At 36.5% G+C, this 18,610-nt stretch overlaps 1 long non-coding RNA gene across 1 annotated transcript in view; it reads right to left on the bottom strand.

Annotated features, from left to right (window-relative positions):
• LOC106557598 overlaps positions 1–18,063 on the bottom strand; it is a 96,109-nt gene extending 78,046 nt beyond the window's left edge. Inside the window, exon 1 of the long non-coding RNA XR_005377153.1 lies at positions 17,748–18,063. This is a non-coding gene — a long non-coding RNA (uncharacterized LOC106557598). The remainder of the gene's footprint in view (positions 1–17,747) is intronic.
• Positions 18,064–18,610: the final 547 nt, after the last annotated feature.

The following is an 18,610-nucleotide window of genomic DNA, read 5'->3' on the forward strand; positions in this document are numbered from 1 at the left end:
ATTTAAAAATTTCACAGAGGGGATAAATAGAAAAAGATCATCCAGGTTGCAGTCTAGGACCCTGTGCCATTAGTATTGAAAACCTCCTTATTCTAAGATTATTTCTTATCTCTACCTATAAAACAGCCTGTGGAAATACTATAAAACAAAGACACAATTCTATTAAAAAAAAAAAAAAAACACCTGGAAAAGCCTATAACACAGAATAAACTATAGCTTATGTAAAACTTCAGGCGACCAAAAGAAGTTTATAAATTTTGTTTATTTTAAGCTAAGGAATCATCAGAATAGTTGAGAGACATATAGAATATTTTCTTGACTACTCAATTCAAAAACAAGTTTTTTAGCTTGTAAAGAATTTTTCTTTTTTCAAGGTAAGAAATTGAAGTCAAAGATATTCAAAAGGAAAGTAAGAAAACAGAATGCCTTTCAAATTATGAAGACTCAGACTCAGGCATATTATTACAAGTGATGGAGAATATTGGGTGTAGTTGTGGAATTACATGCCAAGACTCAAGGTCTAACTAAATTTTTGAAGAAGTGTAAGGGCTAATTTTAGAATATATAGTGTAGAGAAGCATGGAATCAACTCTTAGAAAATTTGAATCAGGTGATGCTTAAGAACTTAGATATGGAAGCCAGTGACAAAAAATCAAAATGCATTCATTTATGATACATCCTAACCAAGCTTTTTAAGCCTTCTTACTAAATTTAGTATTATAACATAGCCTTGTAAGTATACCATGTACTGATAAGATCCTAAGATCCTTAAAAGTGAATTCTATGATTTTTAAAGTTTGGGGAATAGACACTTTATTGAAATATCTCAACCATACTGTGGCATACACACTAACGAACCTCATGGGCTAGAGCAGGGGTTGTCAAAGCCTGGCTACAGACCAAATTCAGCCTACAGCCTGATTTTGCACAGTCCATGAACTGAGAATGGTTTTTACATTTAAAAGAATTGTAAGAAAAATGTATAGAAAATTATGAGGTAGAGATCCTATGACACCTGCACAAACTAAAATGTTTATTATCTGCATCTGTCCTTTGACAGAAAAGGTTTGCTAACCTCTGGACCAAAGGAAACCTCTATGTTTGCAGGAATCTGTACTTAAGTCAATCCCGTTCTCTATTTGATCAACAATATGAAGAAATCTGCCGAGGTGTATTCACTAAATGAGTGGATAGTAAAACCTAGGATGGCTACTTTAAAAGGAGAGCAGACCTTAACTTCAACACACATATACTTACCAGCCCACCTCCACACCAGCTGGAGCAAAAACAAAACAAAACAAAAACCTATGGAATGGAATTTAGTGGCTATTCATATATTAATGTAATCTATTAGTAGTTTAAGTGAAAAAAGCTTGATGACTATACACTTGGATAGAACAACTTGAAATATGCTGATTGGTCTATCTATCTATCTATCTATCTATCTATCTATCTATCTATCTATCTATCATCTCCCAACCAGAGTCTAATCCATGTGGACAAGAATAATGCCATAATAGTAATATATATCTCACATTTTGGCTAGTAAACGACCTGGGATATTATTGGCATCAAAACTTAGTCACTAAATACATGAATAAATACATTCTAAACACATGAAGGAGTCATCTAGTTCCATGCCTTATGTAACAAATACTCAAAAAATATTTACTGTCAAGGACTGATAAATGAATAGTCCAGTAAGATAACAAATTACTATTTTACTGTATTATGAAAGTGTGTGCCTTATGCAAAGCATTATTCCTGATTAGATAAAATTTACAGTTTTTTATTCAGTTAAGGAACACTTATTATTTGAAGTCATCGATTAACTTGACTATCAGGAAAGATCTGGGAAGTATAAGGATATGAAAGCAATAGAAGCTATGTATCATATTATTTCTGCTTGAAGAGTTTTCTCTAACATTTCTTATGAACAAAGGTGCTGACAAATTTATAGTTTTTATTTGTCTGGAAAGCCCTTATTTTTCCTTCGTATTTGAAAGGAACAGAATTCTGGTTTAACCGTCTTGTTCTTTCCAGTCTTTGAACATACTGCTTCATTGTCTCGCAGCAAGCATTGTTTCTAATGAGGCATCTGCTTTAATTTCTTTTTCTATAGATAATGTGTGTTTTTACTCATGCTGACTTCAGGATTTTTTTAACTTTCTTTTGTTTTTATTAGTATGATATACTTCTGTGTATATATGTGTGTGTCCTCTATATGCCTTTCTTAGTCTTCTCAGGACGGCTTGGTTTGGTGTTTTTTTTTTCATGTGGAATAGACACTGTATTTATTTAATATTTTCATTGTGGTAGATTACTCCATTTTATAAATACTACAAGTTATTTATTTTTCTGCTGGACAGCATTTATATTGTGTCCAGTTATTGACTGATTTTACAGTTCTATGTACAGAATGCGTGTCTTCAGTGGGTATATTTATCCTCAATTCTGTTGACTATCACGAATTGGAATTGCTGGATCATAGGTATGCATATAATTAATTTTAGTAGATATTGCTAAATGGTTTCCCAAAATATTTTCACCAGTTATATTCACCATCAGTGCATGATAGTTCCATTTGCTCCATTTCCTTCATTTTCACTATTTTTGTTGGTATAAAGTAGTGTCTTATGAAAACTTTAATTTGTATTGCCCTAAAGGCGAAAACAGTTAAACATTTTTTATATGTGTGTTCTTGCCAAATGAGTTTTTTCTCTTGTGTTGTTTACTTTTTTTGTTCATTTTCTATTTTTCTCCTTTTCTAAAAAAATCTAATTATATGTATATATTATATGTTTTGCTACTAAGTAGTTGAATTTTTCTAAGAGTATATCTTTAAATAACAGAAAGTTTGAATTTAGTGTTGCCCCACTTATTATGTTTTCCCTTTGATTCTAACAACTCTTATCTATTGGTCAAGAAATATTTGCTACCACAACTACAGAAAAAAATATTTTCTGACACAGTCTTATAAGTTATTAATTTACTTTTTATATTTGGATTGACAGTCCACCTAAAATTGATTTTTGTAAGTATCCAACTGACCTAGCATGATTAAAGTATTATCTTCTTCCCTTCACTGCATGTTGACTGTCATAAAATGATAATGACCATATATGGATGGATCTATTTCTCAATTCTATTAAGTCTATTGGCCTGTTTTCTTTTTTATCCTTTCACCAATTCTCTCAGGATTCAATAATTTTCTTAATTATTAGAGTTTTGTATTTACAATCTTATTTGTGGTAAAGTGCTTGAACTTTGTTCTTTTATAAAAAGGTTTAGAAAAATGCTTCCTATGCATTTTTTGAAGCAAGGTGTTTTTGGTCAATGGGGAGTAAAACCTAAATGGATCTCCTGACAAAATAACCCAACACATTTTACCACAAATGAATAGATCATCATTAATTCTTTATTTCCCAATTAAATTCAAATGAACTGTAAACTCCTTTTTAATAACATTGATCAATGTATTTAATAAAACTCTATCACAGAAATCTATCAGTAAAGTTGGCAGCAAATGATATGCTTCTAAAGAGTGAGATTTAGGAATAAAGGCAATGATTTATAACATCCTCAGATTTTGATATAGAATCTTAGGAAGATGACAGCAGCTAGGGTGATTCTATACAGCATAACAAAAAGGAACAGAAAGGAACGGGATACATTGTATGGTGTGTGTGAGGGAGAAGGGTTTGAATTATAAATCAATTAGGTACTGAGACTTCCTCTCAAAAGTCAGGGTTGCTAGGACTTTAAATCCTGGGGACATGGGTAGGGGGACCTTACATACCCCAAAAGACAGGAAAGAGAGCCTGATAAACCATATAAAGCAGGGGGCTGGGGTCACAGGCAAATCTCACTCTCTGGCTTCTTGAAAGAAGTAGATGTGTGCTTTGCATAGAAAGAGCAAGTAGAAACACCCTTAGGCCAGAAGGTGAATTCCCAGTGTACCTATTCCTGACACTATGTATTTGATCTCCTCATGGGGCAAAGCTCTTGGCCAGTTCACATAAGGCCTGTTTCTGGATTATGATCTCTGTGGAACCCAGAAGTTGAGGGAAACTTGAATTACTTGAGACAGCTTAAGTGGTGGGTGGCAGGGTTTGAAATTCAAAACTCCTTTGGAAATGGGTGCTCAAGAGGAACTTGCTATTCTCATGGTCAGATAAATCTTTAGGGAATTCTTTTTTAAATCATGCCCTCCAACACTGTCAAAGTCCTATTCTCAAATCCAGTGAAGCTTTCTCTCTGCTATAGATCCTTTCTCATTGTTTCTCATTTTGCTTCATCTGAAGGAATAACAGTTGAATGTTGAATGTTTCAGTGTTTCAGAGCTGGCCGAGTAATACGTTGTAGTCTCCAAAAAGTTTGAGGTGAGTAGAAATTAGCTGCTCTCCCACAAACTTCTCAACTAGAGGTTGAGAGGTTATAATAAAAGTGAGTCTCCAAAGGAATTCTCTGTCACCCCTACAGACATTTATTAATCATGTGTTTATTAGCAGGCAAGCACAAAGCAGTTCAAACAGTTCATTTGGTCATCTTGCAAAGGTAATTTTGTCCTTCTAGTGTCCTAACCACATCTTAAAAGCTTCAACTAAGGCAGACCCTCAGCTTTTCAGAGTTCAGCAGGATTTTATAGCTACTAGAGTTGGCAGCATGAATACAACTAAACCAGTGGCTGGACACAGGACATTTTAAGAATCACTCATCTAGTGCCCTTCCCAAGGGCTACCCTGCCTCACTGGACTTTATATTCTGCTTGTGGGAAGCATTTCAAAATATTTTAGCCATTGCACACATTTAAGCTACATTTAAATTTCTACAAGAGAGCTTATCTGAAATATCTATTATGCTGGTTAATAGAACATTATTTGCACCAGGAAAAATCCATTTCTGACATTCACTTTTATAATTGTAATTTTATAACTGTAGATTGTTGCTTAAATTCAGTTAAAAAACCCTCAGAGTAGCCATCTCTGATATGCAACCTCTATGAAATGATGCTAGATGGCTATTCATAGACGACACATTCCTCATCAGCATGCTAGCTGTATGGGATTATATTTTAACCAAAATAGCCCCCACATAATACAACACTGTATATGATAAAATATTTTCAAACAAGTTATAAACATTACAGGAACTAATTCATCTAAAATAATCGAATCACAGAAATATCATCACTTTATTACTTAATATGGAAGGGCAGAGAGAAGTGTGAAGATTAATGGATTGAGTAAGATGTTCAAGAAATAAAATTAATTATCAGATGGAGGCTATATATTTTGCATTGTAAAAATTTATATAGAAAAGTACATCATTGAACTATGAGACTTCCCTGAGACTAAATTTATCCTGGGGCAATGGAAGAGCACTCTCATTTTAAGAAATGAACATAAAAGTTCAATTTTGGTTGTGTGCCACACCAGGTCTGACCCTGAAAATGAAAAGACTGGGCCCCAAATTTCCATTTTCCTGCCAGTATGCTCCTTTATCAGTAGACCACCCCTAACAGTCACCTCTATCTGCATTGTTCTTTTAAGTTTCTCCAGATGAGATGAGGCTGACAGATGAAATTCAAGTTTAGAATCCATAGACTCATCCATCTCCAGTTAGCATTCTGAGGCCTTCATAAGTAGCATTTTGACATTCCATGCTGCATTTTCCAATTCTACACACACACACATGGATCTCCACCAATAAAGAGCTGCCCCACACCTCCCCCCCCCCCCAAAAAAAAAGAGCTGCCCATTGACTGTCTCGGGTTTAGGAGTATGCCTGCCACTGTGTTGACAACGATCCATCCTCACTATCAACGACTAATGGGAGAGAGAACTATGGGCTTTGTGTGAAGGCTTGGAGCTATCTGAACAGCAAAACCTAACACTTTGGATCCCTGGACTATGGCTTAGGAGGAGGAGCTCAAGCCTCAGAATAGGCACATTCCCTTGACTCCAGGAATTCCTTTTCTTATTAGGACAGAATTCTCTAAGGTTTACAAAAGGGGCCTTCTTGCCTTAGACGAAGCACTGTCCTACATTATGCTGACTCAGTTACCAGGTACACCATGCTCTCTGTCTGCAACAGACATTAAAGGAACATTAAGCAGAAATGTTTTTAGGTACAACAACTAACAGGAATACTTCTATAAAGAGTTGACAATTTATCTTCTAAAACTCCCAAAATATAACTTAATTTTATTCAAATTTGTTCTCTCGCGCTCTCTTTTTAATATTTTATTTATTCATTTGAGAAGATAGAGAACACAAGCAGGGGGAGCAGCAGGCAGAGGGAGAAGCAGGTTCCCCACAGGGCAGGAAGCCCAATGTGGGGTTCAATCCCAGGACCCCTAGAGCATGACCTGAGCGGAAGGCAAATGCTTAACAGGCTGAGCTACTCAGATGCCCCATCAAATGCTTTCATTTTCATGGTATTACTTCAATTATGCTTTAAAATATACCTTAAAACACTCATTTCCTAGAAAGTCTTAATGTGACCTTGCACTAAATTAATGAAATTGATGTTCCTCTTTCTGTTAGGAAAGTTTGTTGTTTGATAGTTTTTCTATGAAAACTTTGATGTGTTCTAAAAGCAATTAAAGACTTTCAATTTTGTTTGGTCACTTAAGATCTAATTGTTTAGGTTGCCCAGGCTTAAAACTCTTGGTTAAAAAATTTATTAAAAATATAAAGAAGTAAAAATAATAATAATGATGATAGCTAAGAAAGGGAAAAAAAGAAAATATTTTAACCATGAAGTAATGATTGACCGAATTATATACCACTGGTTCCTAAAATAATGAAAGGGGGACATCTGGGTGGCTCAGTGGTTAAGTGTCTGCCTTTGGCTCAAGGCCTAATCCTGGGGTTTTGGGATTGAGTCCTGCATCAGGCTCCTCTAGGGAGCCTGCTTCTCCCTCTGCCTATGGTCTGCCTCTCTCTCTCTCTGTGTCTCTCAAGAATAAATAAATTAAATCTTAAAAAAAATAAATAAATAAAAATAAAATAATGAAAGGGAACATCTTTTTTAAAGATAATTTTAAAAGATAACTTTTAATCAATGTAATGCAAATGAGATAAATCATTAGGGTTGGAAATTATGATTTTCCACACTGAGTAGAAACTGACAGTGATTTTTATGATCTATCATATATGTAAATAAATAAATATATATTGAAATGTTGTTGGGAATCAAAGGTATGTTAAATAGTCTTCTTGTAATTTTTTATTTCAATATCCTTTGCCTCTATGGCTCTTTATTCAGTTATATTTAAAATAACTTAAAAGTGGAACACCTGGGTGGCTCAGTGGTTAAGCATCTGCCTTTGGCTCAGGGTGTGATCCTGGATACCTGGGATCGAGTCCCACATCGGGCTCCCTGCATGGAGCCTGCTTCTCCCTCGGCCTATGTCTCTGCCTCTCTCTCTCTCTCTGTGTCTGTCATGAATAAATTAATAAAATCTTTAAAAAAGTAAAAGATAAGTACTACTATTATCTCCACTTTGCAAATGAGGAAAATGAACCACATAATGTAATATACTTTGTGACAAAGAATTTTAAATATCTTCACTTTCACATCGTCTTTCATATTGTATCCTTTACACAATGCTGAATATTGATATTGCTTAGTTTTTAATTAATAACACACAAAATCTATGTTTAAGAAGTATGTTAATGTGATGCAATTCAAATAATTATTGTAGTTCAAATCCAATAGTTGAATTTACACTTAATTTTTAAGAGAAGGCCATAAACTGTTAGGACATAACATGTCAGCAAAGTGATTTCTAGAGGCAAGTTTTTTCCCCTGTTTTGGGAGAACTATTTTTAATAGTTTGCCCCGCTATGAATGAGGGGATCTACCGTATTTACCTTTTCCTGACTTGTGTGTCTTTTGGGGAAATCTATTAGTAACTCGTTGGAATTCATTCTTAATATAGAATGGCAAATATATATTAATATATATGTTAAAAACTGTTATAAAATTAATACTAACAATGCATAACATTTGCAATGCCCTTATTACCTTTTAAGCACTTTGGTATCTATTGATGGTTGCATCAATATCATCATTTGAAAATGACTGATCATTTCTATTTAACTTTAATTTTCACTTTGAAATACAGTGTGAAAACTACGAAATTTTCACAACAGCCTCATTAGGAAGACAAAAATCACAGAATGTTATTTAACTGAATTCCTATCCAATTGCTGTAAGTAAAATAGAGTAACAGATGATGAAGAGAGATAAAATCTAATTCTCTAATAAATTTAATTGCAGATGAGCGTTCATTTCTTTTTTGATCCTAAGGTAAATCTGAATTTTTTAACTTTTTCTTGATTCGGGACGTAATGGAGTTTTACCGACAACATGAGCAATGTTTCTGGAAGAAAAAAAAAATCACCATTCTAAAATTTCGGTGACAGAAACTATGTCACAAATAAGATATGCCAGCAAAGACACGTTTAAAAAATATGTGAAACTTTTCTGTTCAAACTGAATTTATCATTCTCATTTTATATGATAGAGGACTAAGAAAGAAATTTCAACCCTTAAGAAGCTTAGATGCTAATCACTCCCTCTCTTGAGGGCTTACTTACGTTTATTTTGTGTATTATTTTCTCTTTTTGTTTAAGTTTGTAGAGAGGAAAATGTCTTTTATAGAAATGATAACTTGGTGTTTTTTTAGCACACAACTGCACATTCAAGGGGAAAAAAGGAACACGATAGGCATGAAGCATATTGTGCCTTCAATTTGAATAAAGCTCAATGGCTAGAAGAACACTTAAAAAAATCAAAACATATAAAATATTTAAAGGATTTTGATGCTAACAAGAACTGAAAAAGCTGTTGAGGTCAGAGTGAGTGCAGTTACATATAATACAATGTTGTAACTATGCTATTAACATGTGCATGGAGGAATCTTGATGTTTAAAAAAAACCCCACAGATGCAGTTTATTCTCCACATGATCTGAGTGATCCTTTTAAAATTCTAAGTCAAAGAAAGTCACTCATGTGCTCAAAACCTCCCAATGGCTTCCTGTTTCATTCACAATCAGTCCCGGTCCCTGCCTGGGCTTTCTTCTGCAACCTGCCTCCCTCTCCCACCACTCATTCCCCTCTCTGTGCTTCAGCTACAGTGGCCCTCATGTATGTCTTTGAACACACTACCATCTTCTCAGGCCTCAGGGACTTTGTCCTGATGGCTTCCTCTACCTGGAAGGTTTTTATGTTGCTCAGATAAACCCAGAGCTCAATCCTTTATTTCAGTCAATCCTCAGTGAGGAAACCCTTCTAAGATCATTCACACAGAGAGAGATTCAGTGCAAGCACATGGGTACAGAAGAGATGGAAGGTCTTGGAGAACAAAATGGAGTGGGATATTAGCTAATGATTAAAACCTGTTGCCCTACTTCTTGGGCAGAATACTGCCTCCAAGCCCCCAAAGATGTTCATGTCCCAGTTCCTGGAAACTGTGAATGAGTTATGTGACTCTGGCAAGAGGAAATTAAGACTCCAGATGGAATTAAAGATATTCGTCAGCTGACTTTAAAGTAAGGAGATTATCATGGATTATCCAGGCGATGGAATGTAATCCTGTTCGTCTTTATAAGTGGTAGAAGGAGGCCGAAGAGTTAGCGTGGAGAGATTTGAAGATGCTACTTTGCTGGCTTTGAAGATGGTGGAAGGGGTAGGTGTCCAAAAAAGCAGCAGCTTCCCAAAACTGGAAAACTCAAGGAACCAGTTCCTTCCTAGAGCCTCCAGAAAAATCACAGCATGAGAATACCTTGCTTTTGGTCTAGTGAGGCTTATTTTGAACTTCTGATCTCCAGAAGAAAATGAATTAACATGAGTAAGAAAATAAATTTGTGTTGTTTGAAACCACAAAGTTTGTGGCAATTTGTTACAATGAAAACAGGAACCTCATACAACACCCTGGAGGCTATGAACCTACATGTCTATCTGAACTGGTGGCTGGGCAAACCATGTCTATATATATATATAGATTATATATTGTATATATATATAAATCAGGACCTGTAGATTTCCTATTTATGATAGTTTTGATTATTACAGGTTGATTCACAGTCACTAGGCTTACACATTCATTTTTAGAGTTTTAACTTTCTCCCGAATGGTCATGCTTTTTTATCTATTCTCTTATCCTTGAATGCTCTAGACTCCCAGACTTATAAATCACTTTTTAAAGACATTTTCTAGTAGATGTTAAAGGAGAACCCAAGCTTATCATATTCAAAATAAGACATCATATTCTAAAAACTAGCACTGTATTTATTCTCTTTCTTCTTCATTATCCCTCAAACAGCCCATATTCATCCCCGTCCCTTATTTTGGTGATAGGCCTACTATCATTTGGCATTTTAAAATCAAAAGTCAGACTTATATTCCAACATGTATCAATTATAACCTACTAGCTATTTTATATCCTAACTACTTCTTTTTTTATTTTTTAATTTATTCATGAGAGACACGCAGAGAGAAGCAGAGACACAGGCAGAGGGAGAAGCAGGCTCTATGCAGGGAGCCTGATGTGGGACTCGATCCCCAGACTCCAGGATCACGTCCTGAGCCGAAGGCAGAAGCTCAACTGCTGAGCCACCCAGGTGTCCTTATACCCTAACTACTTCTTGATCTCTCCCCTTCCTCACCATCTGCATTGTATAGACTCCCGCCGTGCTAGTTCTAGCCAACTATTTTTGTCTAGATGATGGCTTTTCTTATTTTTTGTAGTATCTCCCATTTGCAGTAAATACTTTTCATGCTTGCCTGCCTCCATCTTGTGAATAATTTTTTTACATTTTGATAGGCTCTCACATTGCAAGTTCTCCCTTCAAAAGATAGAACCCAAAGGTCATTATTTCCTAGTCTCCAATGCAGCCAGTACTCCGACATGTGATCTAGATCCCACCCCTCAGACACACATCTGTTATGATGTCAGGGGTGGTGGCAGAAGCAATGGCACAGATTTCAATATCAGGGTATTCTTGTACAGAGTCAGGTTGATAAACATCATCAGGAGAGCCTTGGACACCAGCCTAGTTTATGATGCAGTTCTGAGTATTTCTCTGGTTAATTTAATCTCAAGTCTGTTTCTCCAGACATCTCAATGTTTCTATGAATTAATATCCTTTAGCAAATTATTTTGCTGGGTAACTAGCCAAAAATGTACAGAATTATATTTATCTTCTACATTGAGACTGGAATGATCCTTAAAAGGGAAAATCAAACTCCACTTCCAAACCTCATCACTATGGAGCCTATTCATTGCACACAACAGGATGAAGTCCTGCCTTCTTTCACTTATACACGCGGTCCTCTGCTCCACCACCCCAGCCTTGGTTTCTGTTCCTTTTCATTGTGTGTTCCGTGTGAAGTTTTACAACTCCATGATTCTTGCTCCTAATTCTGTATAAATAACCACCTCTCCTCCCCCAATCATTAAGTTCATACTGATCTAAAACTCAAATCAAGCATGATCTCCAAGAGAGATTTGCTGTCTTTTCCTTGCCCCACTCCATGGTCCTGCTTGAGGCAAGGTGCCTTCTCTGTGATCTCATAGTTCCCTGCACCGTTCTCTATCATCAAACTTTTTTTCATTCTATGTAGTTATGTATTCCCAGGTGTCTCCCTGTACTACTTCTTGAGCTCCTTGATAGAGGCTGAAAATTCCCTACACTTAGCTAGCACCTACTCTTTAATGTAGTCATATATGTATGAGTGATGCTGCTATGGATCTGAGTATAACTGGAAATGATGGGAATTATAAATAGAGAGAGGCAAGGATAGGGGACTAGCTGTCTGTTTCTGAAGGCAGCAGGATCTAGGAATGTTGACTTCTTTCCAGATACTTTGTGAGAAAGAATTTCTATGAACAAATATATTTAAAAAATATTGCAGAGTGTATCTCTTAGCAGAGATTTATTATATTCATTGGAATATTAAAGGTTGTGAGAAATGAAACCGTTTCTAAATGTATAACTTTATTTCTGCACTCTGCACACTAATGAATGGAAGGAATAGGGATCCAAGGGATACAAGTTAAATGATAGGATATAGGTGAAAACAGAGTCACTGTTATTTTCCCTGTCATTTTTAGAGCTATAGAAGTGGAAATCTGTTTTATTATTCCATTACATTATACCTTTTTCCCAGTGTTCAGAAAACTGCACTTTAAATGTTTTTATGCGGAGGAAGAGCATAGTGCTTTTTGCCCTGATCAGAATCAATGATGGCATTGCCAAGCCTGAGCAAAAAGTATTTGACAGTAAACTTCTGTCTTCAATCCATTCATTTCAAATTGATCTTTCAAAATTGACCTATGCAGCTGTCAACAATCCTCACTGTAATACTGATTTGACTCAATGTCAAACAAACCAAGTAAGCAGCCTTCTGAAGCAGGGCAAGTCAAGTTAGCAGACAGTAAAATTGACACTGTTTGAAGAATAATTTGTTTTAAAATGATGAAATCATAATTTTCATGAGTTTAGACATTGCAATAGAAACTATGTGTCTGTAAAAGAATTGATTTCTTACCAAAACAGCAACCAGACCTATTCTTCAATGTAACTATCTATGGAGGTATAGCAATTTTGTTTGAAATTCTATATAGAAACAAAGCAAATTTCATACAGTTATCAGTTTTACTCTCTCATAGTAGAGATTGCTAATTGATACTTCTCCCGTGTTTTAATTTTTAACCTTGGAAAACAGTCACCCAGAAAAATACATTTCCCTGCTTTTCTTGCAACTAGATGTGAAGACCTGACTATCTTCTGGCCAGGGGGACACAGATGGATGTTTTCTGTATCAGCTTTTAAGAATTTCCTTGGGAGGACCCTAGATAAATCCTTCCTATATCCTGATGGATATACTGGAGAGGGACATTTGCATGAGGCTAAGAGTCACACTATAGATATAGCAAATGAATAAATTGGAAGAATCTAGATTGTGGCAGACTGTTTTTTTCCAAAAATGGCCACAGCAATATTTCAGATCTCAAACACTGTTCTAGAACCTGTGCCTGTTACTGCTGACACTCCCCGTAAAGAGGCAGAGAAATTTCCTTTCCACTGGAACCTGGATAAGACTGTACTCGTCTCAAGGAACACAAAGTGGTAGAAGTGACACTGCAAGACCTCTGTGATGAGGTCATAAAAGGATATTCAGCTAACTGGGTCTTTTTCCCACATGGGACATTTACCTATGGGGCTCAGCTGCCATGCTATGAGGAAGCACATGTGAAGGAGCAGCATGGAGAGGTACAACCACCAGTCTTAGGACTAAATAAGGTTTTGGAAGAATGCAGGTTCCCCGCTCCCCCACCGCCTCCATCCCCGCAGACTTTGAATCTTCTGTCTCAACCCTAGAGCATACACACATCATCCCCCTATGAACTATCCAAATGCCTCACCCCACAACCTAGCATAATAAATGTGTGGTTTATGTTACTAAACAGTGGGGAAATTTTGTGACAGAGCCAGATAAATTGAAACACTAGACTGCTGGGGATTTTGTAGATGAGTGCTGTTATCCAAGACCTGGAATGAATGCTTCTGAACTTTAATGTGAAAAATAAGTAAATATTATCATGTTTAAGTCAGTGCTACTCAGTGTTTTTTTTTTTTCTCTTATTTATAGATGAATTTAATCCAACTTTTACTTTTGATTCTCCTCATGCTCATAGCTACGACTGCCATTGTATATCCATTATGGAGATTTTGATCTTAAAACTAGACCTCACCCATGAGCTCTCGATTTGTATGTTCAAATGCCTACTGGTGATCTTCACTTTCATTTCTCACAGGAAGATTAGATGCAACACGTATATCTCAAGTCATTAACATTTCCACAACATGACCTTGTTTCTATATTCTGCACTTTGGCAAAAGGCATCATCAGATACCCAGTAAATCCAAAAACTAGGTATTTCTCCTTTTCTCTCTTCCAGGATCAAGTTCTGTTGATTCTGTCCACTAAAATGTTCCCTCCCTCAGCATGCATTGCCCATGTCATAGTCCCTTTACTATTTTCTTTCCCGTCTTACTCCACAATTCTTTTTCTTCAGTAGCTTCCCTGCTTGCACTATCATCAGTCCATCCTCCACTGTGATCACATCAGTCCCCTGATGATAGAGCTCTGGCTTATATCTCCCATTTGATAGCTCATCTCCTACTTAAGATCCCTGGTGATAAAGCTCTCACTCACATCTCCCACTTGATAGCTCATTATTTGCATTCTCTTGATAGAGAACCAAGAGAAAGTAGATAATTAATATCTGTATCCTCCAAGCACCATTATATGTATTGACCATAGCATGTAACTTAAGAGTTCTTTTTTTTTTTTTTTTTTTAATTTTTATTTATTTGTGATAGTCACAGAGAGAGAGAGAGAGAGAGAGAGAGAGAGAGAGGCAGAGACACAGGCAGAGGGAGAAGCAGGCTCCATGTACCGGGAGCCCGACGTGGGATTCGATCCCGGGTCTCCAGGATCGCGCCCTGGGCCAAAGGCAGGTGCCAAACCGCTGCACCACTCAGGGATCCCCAAGAGTTCTTTGTTTCTCCATTATAATGTGCTACCTAGAAGGCACTGACTATAGCTTTTCCCTCTAGATTTTCTAGCCTAATTTCTTGTGCTATACATACACATTCATAAATATTTGGGGAATCAGTGAACTACTGAAAAACCTACCATTTGCTTACTGCTCCCTCACTACTCCAACAATGAGAAAAAGTAACTTGCTTCTCTCTTGCTTACACAGTATTTTCCTCTATTATAAAATTTACTTTTATGGTTATTTATTTGTCTATACATATGACTTCAGCCGTTTATCTATTCCAGGCCAGAAGCAGATTTACCGTGAAGTTAATGAGGCCTAGGCTTCCACTTAATTATGTGAGCTCTTCTAAAACAGTGTATCTATTTTTTTCATAACTTTATTCTTTTTCTTAAACATTGTTTCCCAAATTATATGTACATATCACAGAATCCAGATTCACCCCTGTTCCAACCAGAATTATCTAAGTGCCTGCCATGTAATGGAGACTATATTACATCTTCATAAATACAAGAACAAATGAAATGAATTTAATTCTACATAATTTCTTCAAGATATCAGAATATTTCATTTGCAGAAGTCATGCTCACTATATCTCAGGTTATCACAATATTTCTTACTGTCTAGTCTCTCTGTCCTCCTCTTCATTCCCCTTATTATTCACAGAATTGATCCAAAACCCTTAGAAATCTGATCTTAACATACCCTTTGGCCAAATAGCCTGCAACTTCCCTACTTCCTAAACACCTCTTTACTCCACTAATTATATGTTCAGGGAAAACTAAACTACTCATTAATAGTGCCCTGATTGTCTCTCTGCTCAAGTTATTTTTTCTCCTTTCAGGATCCAGTTTTTATAATACTAAAATATTCTCCACCTCACGTTGGCAGGGTTAATCACTACTTCCTTTGCCCCCTAAGCAATTTGATCATACCTTTAGCATGATGTTTGTCCCACTATGTTAGGAGATATCAGTTAGAGTTATATTCAGCTGTGTGAAAACACAGCATTGACAACAGTGACTATTAATGATTTTGTTTGCTGGTCTAAGTCTTTTCTCCTCCCTGCTCCATGCCCAGGAGGTGTGGGTGGCCTTTACAGACTGCTTCACTCCACCTCCTTTCTCTGGATTCTGGTTTGTTTCAGCCAGTTGAAGGTACTGGCAGGAAGTTAGTATTTGAAAGGAAAGGATGGTTAGAGTATGTACTCTTGCCTTTACTCCCTGCTAGGCCTTGGCAGTGGCTATGTCCTCCTGCCCAGTCACCTCAGATCCTATTGAGTGGCCTTGTTGCTGTGGTTCCAGCTCTTGGTTCTTGTCAAGTTCTGGCATCTCCCTCCTTTTGTCACATCAGGCAAAGCAGAGGTAATGACTTTTTGCTCTTGCTGGGTTTGGGTGCTTCAGCATCTCTACTTTTTAGTTCCTTTCACCTTGACCTTAGCACTGCAATTAGTCCCTTTGTGAATTCATTACCTCTTTGAGTATAACCATCTGCTCCCTGCAAGAATTGGAATCATGTGTGGACCCAGAAGACAACTTTCAAAATGTACCTAGTTGTCTGTTTTTTTCTTGTCATAACAAATACTTTTTACTAGAATGAAGAAGAGAAATCATACAAATATTAAAAATTGAATAAGAGTATTCTTTTTCTGAAAAACATTCCCTTATTGAGGGTTGGTATTAGGTTATTTGGTATTAGCATTTGCATATCTATTCATACCATCAAATTATATTATGCTTTAGAAAAGCGTGAGATTATCCTGTGTCTTCTTAGAGAAAAGAGGGAGAAATGATTATGTTTTTGTATGGAATTTTCTTGGTCATAAACAACTTTTTCATTTTAAAAATATTTATCACAGTTAGTTTCATGAGGAAGTTACATTTTAGAACAGATTTTATGGGGAAAATGCTTGACCAAAAAGTCAAGAGTTGGATTATAATTCTAGTTCTACTAAGAAATTACTGAAGTAATCTTTCTAAGCTCAGTTTCCTCATCCTGAGAATGGCAGTTCAGAGGCACTGTGTCTTTGATTCCTTTCCAAAAAGTTCATAATTTTGGAATTCTGTGAGTAATCTCTGGTTATAAATAATTTTTCTTAGGAGGATTACATTGATTTTAGGTTCTGAAGCTATCACAGTGAATCTTTCCCCACTGACATGGCTTGGGGCAAGTCTTTGAAGAGCTCATGTATCTCAGGAAGGTATCAAGGCTCAAGGCACTGCTGCCAAAAACACTGTTAGCTCTCTCTGAAGAAAATAAAATAAAGATCTCTAAAGCAATGGAAGTTTGCCTTGAATTTCTAAGAAGAGCTGGATAGACTGGATCGATTCTTCTTTAAAGCAACGTTTGCTTTTACTCCACATTGCCTTGAGACAGCCATCATCACTTGCACCTCTACGTTGAAATATGGCAACAGCCTGGCCAGCTCATGGTACTGGAGTCCATAGACAAGTATCAGAGTAGCTCAATGTACTCATGGAAGAGGAGTTGATGCCCTTCCACACTTGTTATTCAACCTCCAATCCTTCTCCCCAATAGGGCTTGTTAAGTGGCAAATAGGGTATAATATTTCTAGGACTGAGAACCTGATGAGAGGAGAATCGGTAAACAGGAATGCTGTCTAGTGCTCTGTGGGGCCCTGGGCTCTCCTCCCTCTGCTTAAATTCAGAGAATAGGGCTCTTAGTCCCTTTCCAATAAAAAGTAGAAGTAGGTATATCTCTGGGGAATATAAAATCACAGGTTAAAATACCTGAAGAATATGATTTAAAAAAAAAGAAATGCAGCAAATTGGATCATATCTGCCATAGAAAGCAAAAGCATTAGGTCAGGAGAACCAAGAATTTAAAATGTTGCCCTTAATTAACATCGCAGATACAAAAAGTCCCAATAGAGGAGAAAGGAAATAAAATCAACTCAAGCAAGTTTATTTAAAAATCTTTACATCGCCAACATCAGTGTCTGGCACATTGCCTTTGTAAGACATTAAAGGAAACAAGAGATAAACTTAAATCCTGATCCAGAGTTTCATTTAATAGTTTGCCCTTATCCCCTCCAGGTAAGCCCTCTTGATCTGTAATGATACAATCACCCGGATCAGTCTCTCTTGCTTTAAAGCTTGCATTCTTAACCTTTACCATAATACACAATAAAGTACTGCTTACCTGCAGGAGAATAGCCGATATGTATATATCCTTATTTATCCCATGCCCTTGTCTTTGCTCCTTGTTCTTTGTAATAAAGCACAGCAACATTTATTTTCCCTGCCGTATATGGCACCTCAGAGTTTTGTATGCATCCAGTAACTACAATTTTAGAGAGCTTAATGTAAATGTGAATGAACTATATCTGAAAGGAGGCTTGATGAAGAGGAAGTGAAAGAAACAGGAGCAGGAAGCATCACCATGGAGCTATACATGATATGAAAGGGAAAACCAATGCCCTGGGACAAACCTGCACAATTTCTCCTCAAGCAAGCAATGGGCTTGAATGTAAGACTGTAGGTGGTCCCAGACTGTCTCTAAGTGCTCAGCCTGCATTATAGTAATTCAAAGGCCACCAGATCAGACATAGTGATGGCTCCAGCTCTGTGATTGATGACCCTATAATATTCTCACTGACCTTCATTCATGTAAAAGTCATAATTATATCAACCCTACCAAATTTGCAGAAAAAAATAAGAGGATTAAAATGAGTTAAGTGAGAAATGTTTTTTTTATGTGACAAATGCAACTTTTTAAAAAATTCTAATAATGTAAGTTTTGATTAAAAGGTTTGGATTATGATAGTTATTTTATGTTTTTCACATTAAACATCCTGAGCCTCAAAATTGACATAAAGTAGGCAGCTGCTCTCAAGTTCAATAAGGGAATTGTTACTATTCCTGCTGTCTTATCTTTCCCCTTTAAATATAATACCTTCTGGATATTACAGTATATGGATCCCAAATGCAGTTGGGCATGATGTTTTGGAAAGGCAAGAAAACTGTTTTCTCCATGGGCGGAATGCATATTTACAACTGTGGGAA

This window comes from Canis lupus, chromosome 23 (genome assembly GCF_011100685.1).
Source record: "Canis lupus familiaris isolate Mischka breed German Shepherd chromosome 23, alternate assembly UU_Cfam_GSD_1.0, whole genome shotgun sequence".
NCBI classification, from domain to species: Eukaryota; Metazoa; Chordata; class Mammalia; order Carnivora; family Canidae; genus Canis; species Canis lupus.